Here is a 16,401-nt window from a genome sequence, read left to right as displayed (position 1 = left end):
GATACTTGATGTTTAACTTAAGCACTATCTATAAGTATACGAAAGCTTATAGTAGCGAAAGGGAGCGTACGTCTACTGATAAAGAATGCTTACTTGTGGTTGTGTTAGCGGTTTATTTTCCCCTACAACAGCACAGTAGGAAAACCACCAACAGCTACAACAAATCGTGTGTGCACAAGGGGCTTCCAGTAAGACGTATAAGTACGTAGTAACCAGAGATTACATTTGTAATCATTTACGTATTAAATTATTAACCACAAGAGCATGTTTACCAAAAATTAATGGTAATCAGAGGCAATCAGTAAAGTAATCAAAAGTAGCTTTTTTCAAAAGTGCAGTGTAATCATAACTGGTGGAAAGCTATGCGTACGGTAACTGTCAGCGATTTCTATATTGTTGTTATAGAGTATTGCATGGGCGAAACATACCCCAAATGATTATTGGTGGAATTGTTTACATGGACTTAGAAGATGAATTAAAATCACAGACAAACATATGAAACACTGGAGTTAATTCCACCTTCCATGCAAAGCAACGTGCGTAACTGAAGATGTTGGTGAGCAAACAGAATGTGTAGGACGATGTTTTAAAAGGATTTCCTTTTATGTGTCATGTCAACTTGTCAGTGGTAGAGATATTGTTTTTGTTTAGTTAAATAAAACCCAATGCGAGCTTTAAGTTTCGATTTCAAGCTATAATTTTTGAACGTACAACAGCATCTTAGGGCTATATTATTATAATCGTAAGATCTTCGCATGCCGTGATGCAAATATAATCAATTTAACATTCAAAGAATTACTACAAAGCATAAACAGCACTGAAAAAACAGTGGCAAATGAAATGTATCAGCCATTTTCTTGACAGACATTTATATTTTGCGGATCGTCAGCTTCGGGCTCAACTCGTATAAAATATCTTTCGTAGAACTAAATCTTACCTCACAAGTAAAACTCTTGGTGATCAGTGTAATTGTTTGACACCGTTTAGATTACAGCTTTTGTGTCTTGTGTAGATGAAGGAGGCTGGAGGTTTGCTGTTCCTGATTTGGTTTTCCCTCTTCTTTTCAAATTATTCCACGAACATAAAACCAGACTCACTTTGATCAAAATAATAAGCTTCGATAATTAGACTGATTGTTCGGTAGTGAGAATGCTAAAATTGTTGACACGCTGGTACGGATCTGAAACTGGATCTAGCTTGCTTTATCTTTTGTTCTCGCAGGGTAAAATCGCTTTTTTGCATACCAACACAATACAGGGTTCATTTAACATTAAACTGATCGTAGTTTTATACTACTTTAGTAGTTTCTTAGTGATTAGGGAATCCTATTAGGAATGCGTTGTATGGAAATTTGAGGGAATAACTTGTTGTTTTCAACCAATTTTTTTAAATATTAAAAAGATAACATGATGGACCAAGTTTAAGGGGGAACCCTACTCTGAAAGGTCGACGTCGACTTCGCTACCTATACCTAAGGAAATTAAAAATATACATAGTATTGACAGAAATAGGCACATTTTATTTGACGGTAAGGCTGTATCAAGATGACATTCGGGATAATGTGACTAATGTCAGGAAAGAGTTTTTTCTACGGTGAAAGTCATGGTGAACATTTTAATCAAAATAAGATAAAAAAAACGCAATATGAAAAACAGAAAATGTTCCAATAAAAATGATATATTCTCTTGGGTTCTTTATAAAAAAAAATTCGTTGACAATCCATAGAGCATCCAGTCCACGTATTACCGAATCAGCTAAATTATTATTGCTTAACCTATTGTGAAACTTTTTTCCTGTTCGCTCCTGGACCAGGCATTCGCCAGCAGGGAACCTAAAAGGCCAAAAAAAAGTGCTCCCATATATTTCCGGACGAACAATATGCGGTGCGGCGAGTGACATAACATTTTTTTTGCGCTCTTTTCAAGACGCAAAACTGGATGACGTCAATCAGTTGATCCCTTTTCGCTCGGGTTCAATGATGGTACAAATCTATATTTCGTTCTCTCCCACAAACACGCAATGACATGTCATTTTCATTTCGGGAAAACCTCGACCAGCCAATAGTATTACAGTAGCGGCAAAAGTGGCTAATTAAAACGATAAATCAAATCTGCTGATGCTCACGATCCGTGAGATTAGGCAGACCCTCTAATCCTATCAAAAGAGACCGTCGTGGAGCCATCTACTATCGGAGCCTGTCTTTTGGATATTCATTTATGGATGGGTTTTGACCTTCCCTTGCAGGATGGCTAGTAATCTTTGTACTTGCCTCAGGAAAAGCGGGAATACGGCATATCCCTCCCGGGCATGTTTGATTTGATAATAAAAGAGTGACTAGACGCTATCCATTCTCCATGTACTCCTCCGAAATGTCATTGTTCTGTAAACCATTCTTTTCGAGAAGCTTATACGATAACATTTTTTTGTCTACAGAGACACAAAGTTTTATGACAATAAAAGTCACACGTTATTGTCATAAACTTCTACTCGTTAACAAGATTTTTCCATCTGAAGACGAAAAGGTTGATGGAAACAGTAGTAGGTAGTTGGTATCTTCGGTTGCGAGCACAAGGAAAAAAGCTTCCTTTTCTTTGTGCTGTTGCTGTTACCAAACAGATTCGAGAAATGCTTAGGGCTTGCTGGAGCCATGGGAAACATTGCCATTCTGTTTCCACTGTACCGGCTCCGGTCAATGACTGTCGACAGCCATTAATCAAGATTTGCAATACGTCCAATGCGAATAATGAAGCTGTAGAAATCGGAAACAGGCCGGTTTGCTAGTATTATTTCTGAAAGGTTAACGAGCTTAACCAGTTTAGTTGCTATTGTGACACTCACCACAACGATGTCCTTTTCAACTGACCATTTGACAAGGAGCTTTCTTGTTCGGCATTGTTTGGCGTTTCCGGTACATCTGGATGGCACTTATTATTTGTTTATTTTTATTTGATTATTTTTAGCAGGATGCAGGACGTTCGGGTCAATGCCTTATAAATAGTTTTTATTTATAACTATTAGTAATGAGCAATGATTTATGTTAAAAAATACGAAAAATAGGAAAATTGATCTAAAAAAAGCTCAAAAAAGCTGATTCAGGAAAGATATTCGACGTTTTTCACTTTCACGTAAGTTTTCTGGCAATAATAATGTCACAGTGACTGGATAGCCAGCCAAACCAGATATTTCTTTGCAAATTTTAATGGATTCATCTGCCACCTTTCCCCTTTCGGTTGCCGTATATAACTCCTGCCGAGGAAGTTTAAAGTTTGCCTTGACCCCTTTTTTCGAACTTCGTAAGCATTGTCGTGAACTGATTTTGGAATCATTTTTTGTTCGTATTGTTTTGTCTATTGTCGCGACAGCTCGATGCACGACATGTAGAGAATGAAAGTATTTCAAGTACCAGCATTTTTGGAACGACATCTCGAACGGAGAGGTTGGGATTCCGCTCGAAAGCGATGGCTGGTCTTCTTGTCATCGCTGCGGTTTCCGGATTCCGATTTCTCCCCGATCTAGGCTTGCTAACAGTCAACGAGTGTTTTACAAAACTTTTATTACATTCGTGACGGTGGATTTGACACTTTTAACGATTTGACTAAATCGACTAAACCGACTAAACCATGCGGCTTTCAGACCGTTAAGTCTAACTTTTGGTTTTAGTGATGGCGTTTTGGTCATCGGGTTACTAGTAAACTAGTTTATTTGCTGTCTAGGCCAACGTTTCAAGGACTTTATTTCCTCTTCATCAGGGCAAAAACATCTAACCTCGACAATTCTTAAGCTGGTGTAGAATGAGTTTTTAAAAAACTCTCCGTTACATGTAAATCAACCTGCATACCAACACGGTAAATCTACGGAAACCGCACTACACCGCTTAGCGGCGTTATTTGTGAAATCGATCAAATATCAAGAGATGGCACTTTGTGCTTTTCTTGATATTAACGGCGCATTCGATAACACGTCCTCCGCGTCAATTAATTCGGCTCTCTTTCAAATGGGAATCGACCACACTACAATGAGCTGGGTTCAAGCAATGCTCAGAAATTACAGCATCATTGGGAAATACGTCGGTCACGATTTCGGTTATCAAAGAATATCCACAGAGAGGAGTTCTCTCCGCCCTGCTCTGGCAACTGGTAGCCGACGCGCTTCTTCACAAGCTATCACAGCTTGGTTATGAGACCATTGCTAATGCCGACGACGTTGCACTTATCGTCAGAGGAAAGTTTGACGCAGTATTGTCAAACACTTCGGAATAATTCTCGATTAAAAACTGAACTGGGCTGCCCACCTAGATTATGCTGTTAAGAAAGCAACTTCGACTATCTGGGCATCAAGCTCACTGTTCGGCAAAACCTAGAGATTGAAACCTCAACTAGGCTTTTAGTCTACTACTGCACGGCCTGGGATAACCTATGCTGCAGTCGTATGGTGGCCAAAGGTGAATGAGGTGACAGCCCAAGCCCAACTATACAAAGTTCAGCGCCTGGCTTGTCTTTCAGTTACCAGTGCCATGCGTATAACACCTACTGCAGAGCTCGGCGCACTACGGTTGCAAAGGAGTAAAACTATACTCGAAGGTGACCAAATCGGTCATGTTCGCATACTTCGGGAGTTCAATCTAACACCCTTAGTAACTTCAGGCTCTGACTGCATGGAAGTCAGGCTCAATACGGACATTCCATATGGGGTGATTGAAACAGACTGCTCAATGTCGAATAATGGAGGACCCGATCCTCCATCTAGAACCATCTACTTTTCTTTATAGATGGTTCAAAAATGGGGGCCTGCACAGGCTCCGGAGTCTACGGAATTTACGGACCCGGCATCAGGGAAACTATCTCATTAGGAAAGTGGCCCGCCGTTTTTCAAGCAGAAGTATATTGTATATCATTTGTGCAACAATATGCTTGAAACGAAACTACAGGCATGCGAAAATCGGTATCTTCACCGAAAGCCAAGCAGCACTACTGGCACTGAAGTCCGCCAAATGCGTGTCCAAATTAGTTTGGGAGTGCAGCATAGCCTCCCAATGGCCTCGAGGTAAGACGCCGGTCTAATAAGCCAGTCGTCGTATGTTCAAATCTCGGCTGGGAGAGGCTGTTTGAGTTAATAGGATCGTAGCACTGACCCCGCACTGTCCTGTATTCTAAAAGCTGGTTGCGAAGTCTGTCGTATAAAAAGAGAAGGTCAAATTTCGATAACGGAATTAGCAACCAGGCTTTGTTTTGCTTTTGCCTTGAGGGAGCTCTCCCATCAAAACAAAGTTTTATTGCTTTGGCTGCCCGGTCACTGCGGAATCGAGGGCAATGAATTTGCTGACAACCTAGCAAAACAAGGATCGGCTCGGTAATTTATTGGCCCTGAACTGTTTCTGGGCACCTCTACATCCACCGTGAAAGGCGAATTGATGACATGGGAAAAGCTAGAAATATTATCCCGTTGGAATCAAACACAGGGCTTTAGACAACCTAAACAGCGACCTGCAGTAGCCTCAAAACCTATTCAATTTAACTCGTAGTGAACTACGCACAATCACGGGACTCCTAACCGGACTTTATCATTTAAAGAATATCGGCAAGGTATCACTGAACCAGAAAGTTCAGCGCATCTGCTCTGCAATTGCGGGGCTCTTGCATTATCAAGGCACACTTTCTTCGGAAGTTTCCTTCTTACTCCATATTGAGTATGGAGCCTAAATCTCGAAACGGCCATTGGTTTTATTAACCATGTAGTATCGAATTGGAGCACAGGATTACAACTATTCAGTTCAACTCCATCAATGGGTATGAGCAGTCCGTTAACTGTGTACAGCAATCGAGGCTTGCGACAAAAGACGATCATTAAGACTGTCGTAGTGGTCTTTTAACCCAATTCCCTCCTGGTCTACAAAAACATATTTTTTTGGAACGGTGGTTCTACAATTGATGAAGGGATGGTAGGGGAAAATAATAAAGAATTTTTGAAAGGAGTGGAAAGGTGAGGGGGGGGGGGTTGCTACGCCTAATAAGTTTTCGTTGTGGCTGCCACTTTCTGTCTAATGCTGGAAGGTGCATTGGTCGAACCAAGCTATAATCTGAAATTATTACCGGATTCGAACCCACAACACCCGCCAGGGCATGTGGCTCGCAGGTAATTGTACCTTTGAACCATAGAGGCGCTGGATAACAGGAGACCGCGTAACCCCCCTTATTAAGCTAGCGACATGGGTTGGGTTGTTAGACACAAATTGTGCCTCTTCCTCCGTCTACTGTAGACCTGTAGACCACCGACCGAGAAGTTTAATCTTACCTTGTTTTTACTGGCGGGACGACGACACTATGCAGGACCTAGCGACTTACAAGCAGGGTTGCCACCAGGGTTGCCACATGCACAGATTATTCTGTGTTTAAAAGATATTGGAAAGAAATCGCTTGTACAGAATCTGTATGCATAGAATACAGATTTTTGCCAATTACACAGATTAATCAGATTTTTAAACTTTTACATGAGAGTGAGAGACGGAAATAGCCAGCAAAATGACTCTCCGTTTCCTTCACTCTCATTGTTTTCCATTGGACAGATTTTTGCACAGATATTTTTCCTCGCTATACAGATGGCCAGATTTTTTCGACAAAGAACACAGAATTATATGTAGCATCCCTGCTTACAAGGTACTGCGTGTGACGCTGTTCGTCTGTCAGCGTGTTAGTCTCGATTCTCAGCGTGGGGTTTCGGAGAAAGGCTCCGTCCCTATGAAATAGGCCCCTTCATCAATTGTAGAACCACCGTTTCAAAAAAATATTAATATATGTCTGACCGCATTTCAAGATCAAGACTAAAAACACGACGTTTGGTCTATACAAAAAAAATACATCAAGCTTAAGTCGATCAAAATTTGATCGTCACACGCTTTAAATGCACTTCATCAAGCGCACGTTTGTTTGCAGCTGCACTGACATGATCAAACTGATGTCTGCGTTAGTAAAACATCTCGTTTTGTTAGCAAATGCACTGAATATGACAAAAGTAAGACATGGCATGGCCATTGGTAAATTATAAATAGCTCGCACTTGAAAATCAATAGTTTTCTTTAATGGCTTTGATCAGCCGCGTCAATTTGCCCGGAAATCCGTTCTCATGCATCATTTGCCATAGCTGTTCGCACTCGACTGAATCGTATGCTGCCTTGAAATCCACGAATATATGATGCGTGGTAACGTTGTACTACCGACATTTCTAAACGAGATTGCAAATTTGATCCATAGTAGCACGGGTCCCCATACGGCCCACCTTAGACTGCCCTATGAACTCTGTTGCTATTGGGAATAGACGACAAATTCGGGATCGGGAGAGCACCTTCCAGGCGGCATGGAACAGCGGAATGCCACGATATTTACAGAAATTGAACCGAATTGAACGATCGCCCTTTTCATATATGGAACAAATCATTACCATCTGGAACCTTTCATCCACTCCTCCGGTAGTTTTCCTTCTCCCAAATCCTTGAAATTATCCAGTACCGTTGCTAGTGGTTCTTTGCAATTTTTGCAGAGTTCAACTCAGTGTCAGTTCTTTGCGGCAACCCTATTAATTTAAGGCTGACCGATTTCTCGCCGGATCTCAGCGGGATTGGGAGCCGGTACTCTGTTATCACTTGCGGCACTCCTAGGTTAGCTTTCGTTCCGTCTCCTTCTATTATATCATCTTTGAAATGCCTATCGAAGAACTCTTTCCACCTGTTAACCAACACGCACTCGTTTGTAGCCAGATTTCCCTCCTCGTCCCTACACATATCAGGCTTCGATGAGTGTCCTTTACGAGATTTGTTTACCGATAAAAAGTAAAAAAGTAGTGCCCTTTTCAGGACTATCATTCAGACTACATAAAGAGTCGATTTTATTGATAGTTGATTAAACAGATTGTAGTCCTACATTCGACATATTAATGTCGATTAATGTCGTTAATGTCGACATATTAAGGTGGTGAGTTGTATCTATGTTAGTTGTTCTACGTCAAGCCTGCGCTTACACTTTAGGCACAAGGCACATACCCTGCTATTTTTTGTGAAAAAAAAATTTGCTATATACTCCCTCCGTTATTCTGCACAGTAACAGTAGGCTGAGAAGTCTGTCATGCAAAGACATAAAAATACGGACTTGGGGCTGATATACAAAAAGACAAAATTAACGCAAGGTAGTGAGCGAATTCATACAAAATAACAAAAAGAAAGAAACTAATACACAACGTCGTTAAAATAGGCTAGAAATCGTAGTGAAAACAAGATAAAATTGAATTTCATAAAAATATAGATATATCTAGGGAAAGAGGCTCTCTGAGGCAACAATGAAATAATTTTTTTTGTGCACAAAACTGTAGATTTATCTCTCTACTTTTAAGTAGCTATAAAAGTGAGTATAATATTTATTAAATTTTAGTGACACAAGTATGCGTCGATCTCTGAACTCGAAATTAACAGATTTAGTATTTCCTTTTATATTCATCAAAAGAAAGACACATTTTGGAAGCGTAGTTAAACAGTCTTATAGACAAAAATTAAAAAAAAAATGATAGAGAAACATTAAAAAACTCACAATCTAATCTAACTGGTGGTTAGTGGATTGCGACAGACCGTCTGCCAGCGCGCTGCTGTGAATGCAAGACAAAAGAAAAAAATTATTTAGAACGAGACGCCCGATGTTTGCCCAGAACAGTGTTTGCCCTTTCGGCGAACGAACAGCCAGCCAGGCCACTCTGTAAGAACAAGATGCGATGACCTAGATTCGTCGATATTGTTATTGTTCCACGTTCCACCATGAACCAGCGAAGGTTGGGTTGAATGGCATAGAAGTAATCGAAATTTGATAGCATGGTTCGAATGTCATAAAACTGTTGTTATTTTTTTTACACCGCCTGAAAGAATGCAATAGTTTAATGCTGAGATATTTTATTGCCGCTGCATCGAACATAGAATGTGAAAAGAAAAATTATTATCCGATTCTGTTCTGATACTCAGTATCGTGAAATTCAATTGAAATTTTTCATGAAAAATAAATTAGTTCAGTGAGTATAATAATGATGTGAATTGATATGAAAATCTGCGGCATCGTCCATCGCCACCTTTCATTAGTTAGAGCTTAACCTACTTAAATGGGAGACGGCTTACCGACAGCACACACCGCTAGATAGACAGAGGCATGCGGGCCCGGATTGAAATCCGTTTCAATTTGGCAGACTTTCAACATTCACTCGTTACATGCATAGGTGATATTGCACGAGTGTGTTGACCTTGTGAGAAGCAAAAAAGTGCTGACACAATTCCCAAAAATTTTCCTATGTTTATGTCGATTGTTCCGACTCTGTCAACCGGAAATTTCACGGTGCGATAAACGATTGTCATGGAAATGGAAGAAAAAATTTTATCGCAAACTCAACATTTGCCACGTTTCCGACATTTTCGCTATGTTCCTATCGTAAATCATGAGACAGATCAATGATGTACTAGCAGAGCACGAGTAAATTTATTATCAAAAACACTCAATAGAGGAGATTCAAATGTAAATAATTTCTCATAAAGTACTGATGCGAAACTATTTAGAACTGGTAATACAAAAAGCATTTGTAGGAGATCCGGCAAAACAAATCTATCAAGTAAAGTGCACACGTGTTGCAGCCCTACATAATCCGGTTTTAACATTTCCAATTTAAAAATACATCGCATTTGCCGTCAGTTTTTGAAATGCCTCCGACTATTTGATACCTAACGAATTGCAATTCGAAGAAGGCCAACTAATCGAAAAGGACACACCTAAGTACATCCGAGCGAATCGAACTGCACCGAATGTGTTTACATTTCTCAAATTAATTACAGCATAAAACGTACCGAGCTCAACCGGATGCATAAATAAAGCCGAAATATTTGCGAAATTGCTGATGAAAAGCTATCGAATCAAATGAGCTACGCTTCAGTATTGGCATGCATATGTAGTTGAGTGTGCGAGCGGTCGTTATGGGTTACCGAATTTTTGTTTTTGGTATCCGGGATGCTTTGCCGGTAGCATCCATCGATGGAATGGACATGGACCGAAGCAATTAATGGATCACACGAGGGTAAACAAGTTCGATTGATAATTGAAAAACATACCAGCATACCAACACGTAGCGTGCCAAAGCGAATTGATAGTGTGTAGCTTACTCCGAGATATTTGCCAGATACCAACCGATTCAGACCGAATGCAATAAGCCAGCTTCTAGCGGAATATTTTCAATTTGAAGTCATATAATATTTTTATTCATCTGTGGATCACATGAATGCGCTTTAAAATCAATTATGTTTCAATTTGACAGACAACTAATAACTTAGCTTTGCACCCGGCTGCCGGAACTATTTGGCTAACAATATTTTCGCTTTTTATATTTTTGAATTACAGGTATCTACTCGTATCGAATCAATAAAACTGTAGAGTAGATATTTAAACTTTACCTACGTTTCAACAAAATTTGATATTTTGTTGTATGCCAGAAGGGTATATTTTTATTTTACTTTACTTTAGTGACGATGGTCCGTTATGGATGCTGCGCCGAATGAATTATGGTCCTACAGTACTGTCTGTCCAGTTCTTCAATACCCTCGAACACCAGCTGCACGTGCGGCGTCCTCGACAGCGTACATTTATCAGGTGCTAGGTCTGCCCCAAAGTCTACGGCGTCTTCCTGTTTCTCTGCTGAGAATAGTTTTGGCTGCTCTTTCATCGAGCATTCTGACCACGTGCCCAATCCACCGCACCCTGCCGCTATATCAGCATATTTCTATACTTGATGCAGCTGGTGGTTCATACTATAGTTACTATATATATAGTTCGGCGGATAGAAAATTGGGAGCCAAATAAACGTCAAAAGCGGAGCCAAAAGCTTTTCAAAATCCAAAATGCAGGAGTAATGTTAAAAGAACACACTTTATTTTCATAGAACTAGTCATTTTCAACACCCGCCAGTGATTATTTCTCGTAAAAACCTGCACATTTCACCATAATTTCAAATTTAATTTCATAAATCAGGGATGCCAATTCGCCTGGTTTTCTATCCGCCGAACTATATATATAGTAACTATAGTTCATACGTCTGCACCACACTCCATTTCTCATTTTGCCATTAAGCATTGATCATATAATTTTATGCTCACAAACCTCAAGCCCTCGTCGACTAGCATCTTTTAGGATCCATGATTCATGTCCGTAAAGGGCCATCTGGAGGATTACTGTTCTGTATACCACTAACTGTCCGTAGACATCTCGATTTCCGGCTGCAATTCGAAGTTTTACTGCGCGGCTTACATCGTTGTCATATGTCACGAGCGTACCAAGGCAAATAAATTCCTCCAGTACTTTCAAGTTCTAAAGCAATGTTGAATAGTAGGTTAGGCTGGTAAACGGCTGAATAATGCGTACCGTTGGTACCTTACGTGCCTGTAGGCATAAAATAGACCTTACAGTGGTTCACAGCCTCTATTTAGCAACTTCCCTCCGTTGTGAACAACAATAGGCACCGACGCCAGCCTCGGTTAGATCTCGCGCGGCTGAAACAGCCAGACGTCACCGCAAACTACGCACATTCACTCGAAGCTGCGCTGCCGGAAGAGGACGAGCTGGACGAAGCCCCTCTCGAGGGATTGTTGGATTTCTTTTGAAACAGCCATCAGCAGTGTAGCGGAGAGTTCCATCGGGCATGTGGCCCGGATACAGCGGAACGATTGGCTTGACGATGAATGTAGAAGGGTGATGGATGAGGAGAACACTGCGCGGGCAGCCAAGATGCGCTGTGCCACACGTCTGAACGTGGAAAGACACAAACAGCAAAAGATGCAGCGAAACCAAATCTTTCGGGACAAAAACCGCTACCTGGAAAAGCAGGAATATGTAGAGTTGGCTGCATCGTTCTCAGGAAACGCGAAAGCTCTACTTACGGCTTTGTACCGCGAGCCGAAATGTGTCGGGATAAGAGTGGCAGTATTCTGACGGACGATTGTGACGTGACTGATAGGTGGTTGTCGTCCGCTAACAAGAAAGGGGGCACAGTGGCTCCCGCCCACATTAAGATGGCAGCCCCATCAGCCGGATAAGGACCTTATGTTAACAGCCTACCGGAACACAAAAAGTTAATGAAAATGAAAGAAGAAATCTCTCTGGAATATTGGCAACGACCTTTAGCATGAAAACACGGATACGAATCGGAACATGGAATATACTGACTCTTGCCCAGCAGGGCAAGCTGGCTCAACTTGCAAGGGAAGCTGGCCGCCTGAAGCTTGAAATCCTGGGGTTGAGCGAGGTCCACTGGCCGGGTACTGGCGAACACAAGGCATCATCCGGGCAAGTTATGCTCTACTCTGGCATACGAGGTGAAAATGCTACTCGAGAAAGAGGAGTTGGATTCCTACTGAGCCCAGGGGCACTTGCGGCCCTGATGAAGTGGGAACCGATAAATGAGCGAATAATCGTTGCCAGATTCAGAACACGGGTTAAGAACCGTACAGCAATCCAGTGCTATGCGCCAACAGATGCTGCCGACCTGCTGGAGAAAGAGAGTTTTTACAGCCAGCTGAACAGCGTGGTTGAGAAAATCTCAAAGGGGGACATTCAAATCCACATGAGCGACTTCAACGCGAAGATTGGCTCAAACAACGCGGACTTTGAACGCGTCATGGGACGCTATGGCCTGGGAGAGATGAGCGAAAACGGGGCGCTGTTTACAGAATTCTGTGGTAATAACAACATGGTCATTGATGGATAAAGTCACGTGGGTTTCCCGCGACGGCCGAACAGAAAACCAAATCGACCACATCTGCATCACCCGAAAATGGCGAAGGAGCCTTCTTGAGGTACGCAACAAACGCAGTGTTGGTAACGTACCCGACCATCATTTTGTTATCGCTGAGATACGGCGGGAGGCGAAAGTTGGGGCCGCTACGACGTCCGCCGATTGGAGAATTCTGTGGTGAGAAGGGCCTTTGTCGAACAACTTGAATCCCGAGCCTCGGAGTTGCCATCTGGTCGAAGAGCAATGGACCGGCATCAAGAACGCCTTCATCACGACCAGTGATGAAACCCTCGGCAAAGCGCGCAGCGGGCGGAGGGAGTGGATTTCCGATGAAACTTGGAGGAAGATCGATGAGCGGAGAGAGGCGAAAGCCGGTATTGAGCGAGCGCGAACCAGATCGGCTAAGACAGCTGCCCGTCAACGATTCGCCGAACAGGAGAGGACTGTTAAATGAGCTTGTAGGCGGGACAAGAGAGCCTGAACTAACTCCCTAGCCGAACAAGGAGAAACCGCCGCCGCCAATGGTGATATCAATTTGTTGTACGATATCTCTCGCCGCCTTAGTGGTGTCAGGATGAATACAAAGATGCCGCTAAAGGACAGCTACTGACTGACCGTACAGAACAGCTTGAGCGATGGACTGAACATTTCGAACAACTCTTCCGAGTTCCGAATGTCAGAGATCAACAAAACCAGCAGCGTATGACGCCTACAGTTCGTCGAATTAATCGCGTCAACTCGGAGGCGCCATCGCTGGAAGAAATTGTAGCAGCCATCAAGAGTATGAAATCCAATAGAGTGCTAGGGATAGACTGTATTTCAGCCAAAATGCTCAAAGCGGACCCAGCTTTGTCAGCCCAGATGATGCATCAGCTTTTCAGCAATATATGGGACACTGTAACTTTTCCGGTGGACTGGATGCAGGGCATATTGGTCAAAGTCCCTAAGAAAGGAGACCTAACTGAATGCGGTAACTGGCGTGGCATCACGTTGCTCTGTATTACTCTCAAAGTACCCTATAAGGTAATCCTCAACCGGATCCAGGAGAAGATCGACGCTAATCTCCGGCGGCAGCAAGCTGGATTCAGTGCTGACCGATCATGTGTAGACTATATCACAACGCTCCGCATTATATTGGAGCAGATCAACGAATTCCAGGACTCTCTTCTGCTGGTGTTCGTTGACTTCGAAAAGGCGTTCGACCGGCTCAACCACGAAAATATGTGGGGCGCGCTTAGGCGTACAGGAGTTCCAGATAAGTTAGTCCATCTCATCGAGGCTCAGTACGAGGCATTCTCGTCCAAGGTTTTGCACGACGGTGTCTTGTCCGACCCCATGAGGGTTACTGCAGACGTAAGATAGGGCTGCATTTTTTCACCGCTTCTGTTTCGTTATCGTTATAGATGAGATATTAGTTGGATTATGGATTCGTTATGCATTAGTTGAAGCAATTGACAGTAAACCAAATCGAGGATTGCCTTGGAATCCTCTAACGATAGAGCAGCTAAATGACCTACCTAGCCGACGACATTGTCTTGCTCGCACAACGCCGAAACGATATGCAGAGCAAGTTAGATGACCTCTCCGAGAGCTCCCAGGCAGCAGGTCTCACAGTCAACGCAGCAAAAATTAAGTCTATGGTAGTGATCACTGACAATTCCACCAACTTCACAGTAGCGGGACAACAAGTTGAGCAGGTAGACGCCTTTCAATAACTTGGTAGCCAGACAACGCCCGATGGTGGTACTAAGACGGATATAGAGGCAAACACAATATTGATATATATATTCACCGAAAAAATCAACAAATTTAAGTTATATAAAGATAAATACGTCTAAAATAAAGTACAATCTGGCCAGCGGAATCGATGCCAACCGACGCCGCCTGGGCAGTAGTATAATGATCGACGACGATTGAGGTAGTCGACGAATTTGTCTACCTTGGCTCACTGGTAACGGCGGCCAATGATACCAGCCGTGAGATTCGGAAGCGTATAATCATGCAGAAGTCGTGCAGCCGTGGAAGAAGAAGTACAAAATGTACCCTGTACAAGACGCTTGTTAGATCGGTTGTTCTCTACAGGCATAAAACATGAACAATGCTCGACAAGGACCTGCGAGTGCTCGGAGTTTTCGAAAGACCAGCCAAGATTGTTAGACCAGGTGGAGCGAGATCTGGCGGAAAGCACTCGGTGTCCGCGGAATTGGAGAGCAGTAGCCCATAATAGAGTTAACTGGAGAAACCTTGTTCAACAGGCATTGTCTTAGGACGGCAAACCACTTAAGTAAGTCAGTAAGCATTTGTGAGAAGCTTTAATTTTTTGCTTTAATTGGAAGATAGCACATAGAATAATTGTGGAAATCGTGTAGGGATTGTGATAGAAGATAAACCCCACGCTGGACAGAAGAAAATGTTCCAAGAGGAAGAATTCGAGGTATTTCTGAACGACGATCCGAATCGCAAGAACCCTTTGACTTTAGAAAGCAGACCGAATCCATTATTACTGTCAATAAATAATAGAATTAAAAGGAAAAATTTTATCGTTATTAGATTTTTCTAAAACGGAAAACTTTTTATATGGGTTTAAATCTTCCTTTAATCTACGCTAAGTAAAGAACACGTAATACATCCTATAGCATCTGGATGCAATTCAACTTACTGAATCTTATCGCACTGGGCGGTGTGTGCATATGATTAAGGCACATCTTATCGCGTAATTTGTCTTGCAGTTGCAACTCTTAGTATTATAGCTATACACTTCTCTACGAAGCACATCTCATCGTTTATGATGTGTTGTTTATGTGAACTCAAACTTAACATAAATGAAATTAAATCACCACGTAATATCACCAAAATATGGCATATCAGTAACCTCTTAAAATTTGTAAATTTAATTCGGTACTAGTTTTCATCTCAATGGTCAATTAACTGAAACGAGCAAACGAGCTATTTATTATTAGTCGTCGAAGTCTTCATCACGACCATCGGAATGATTGGAAACAAAAATTCAATATCATTCTCCATTGAAAACCAATTGCTTGCAAAATCATTCAATAGTTCTGATCGTGGTATTTGCTATTTTACTTTATCAACAGCCTGGCAGCTTCATCAAAAAGCCCGGCAATATAACTCGCTACTGAGTATAACCTTGTTCGGCAAATAGTCACATTATAATACTTGAAGACCTCGCTGGGAGCCAAACCATGCTGATGTAACCTGCAGGAACAGTTGAACGAATCCGTTCGATTTTTTTTTCTCTAAAACTCATAAATCAAAATATCCCGACAGTATTTTTTACTTACTTTTTTTTGCTCAAACTATCTACACAGCTACGGGGTAGACGAATTATCCAATGTATTATTGCATGCAGCTCGCTAAGGATAACAACTCCAAAATGATGTACACTTTTGCAAATGCTTTGTTCGTATACATCGATCACTGTTACCAGCAGCGGCGTGCTGGTGCCAAGTTGACGTACAAACTATAGCTACATAGAAAGAATAAGGTAAAATATTTTTGATTTGAAACTGTGCTTGGCTCGGCCGACAACTATTGCTATTCTATTGCTTGTCCTTTAACAGACTAATAATACCGTCGTTCGATGGC

At 41.9% G+C, this 16,401-nt stretch overlaps 1 protein-coding gene across 3 annotated transcripts in view; it reads right to left on the bottom strand.

Moving 5' to 3' along the window:
- Positions 1 to 16,401, bottom strand: part of LOC128744067 (solute carrier organic anion transporter family member 5A1) — a 131,990-nt gene that overhangs the window by 29,205 nt on the left and 86,384 nt on the right. Inside the window, exon 1 of one of the 3 annotated variants that reach the window (XM_053840831.1) lies at positions 16,098 to 16,239. The exons of the other annotated variants lie outside the window; for them this stretch is intronic. The gene's annotated coding sequence lies outside the window, so the exon portion shown is untranslated. Of the gene's footprint in view, positions 1 to 16,097; positions 16,240 to 16,401 lie in introns of those variants that run through there. 3 annotated transcript variants of the gene reach the window in all.

This window comes from Sabethes cyaneus, chromosome 3, assembly GCF_943734655.1.
Source record: "Sabethes cyaneus chromosome 3, idSabCyanKW18_F2, whole genome shotgun sequence".
NCBI lineage: Eukaryota > Metazoa > Arthropoda > Insecta > Diptera > Culicidae > Sabethes > Sabethes cyaneus.
Note: the sequence above shows the minus strand (reverse complement) of the source record. Positions and strands in the feature narration are given on the sequence as shown.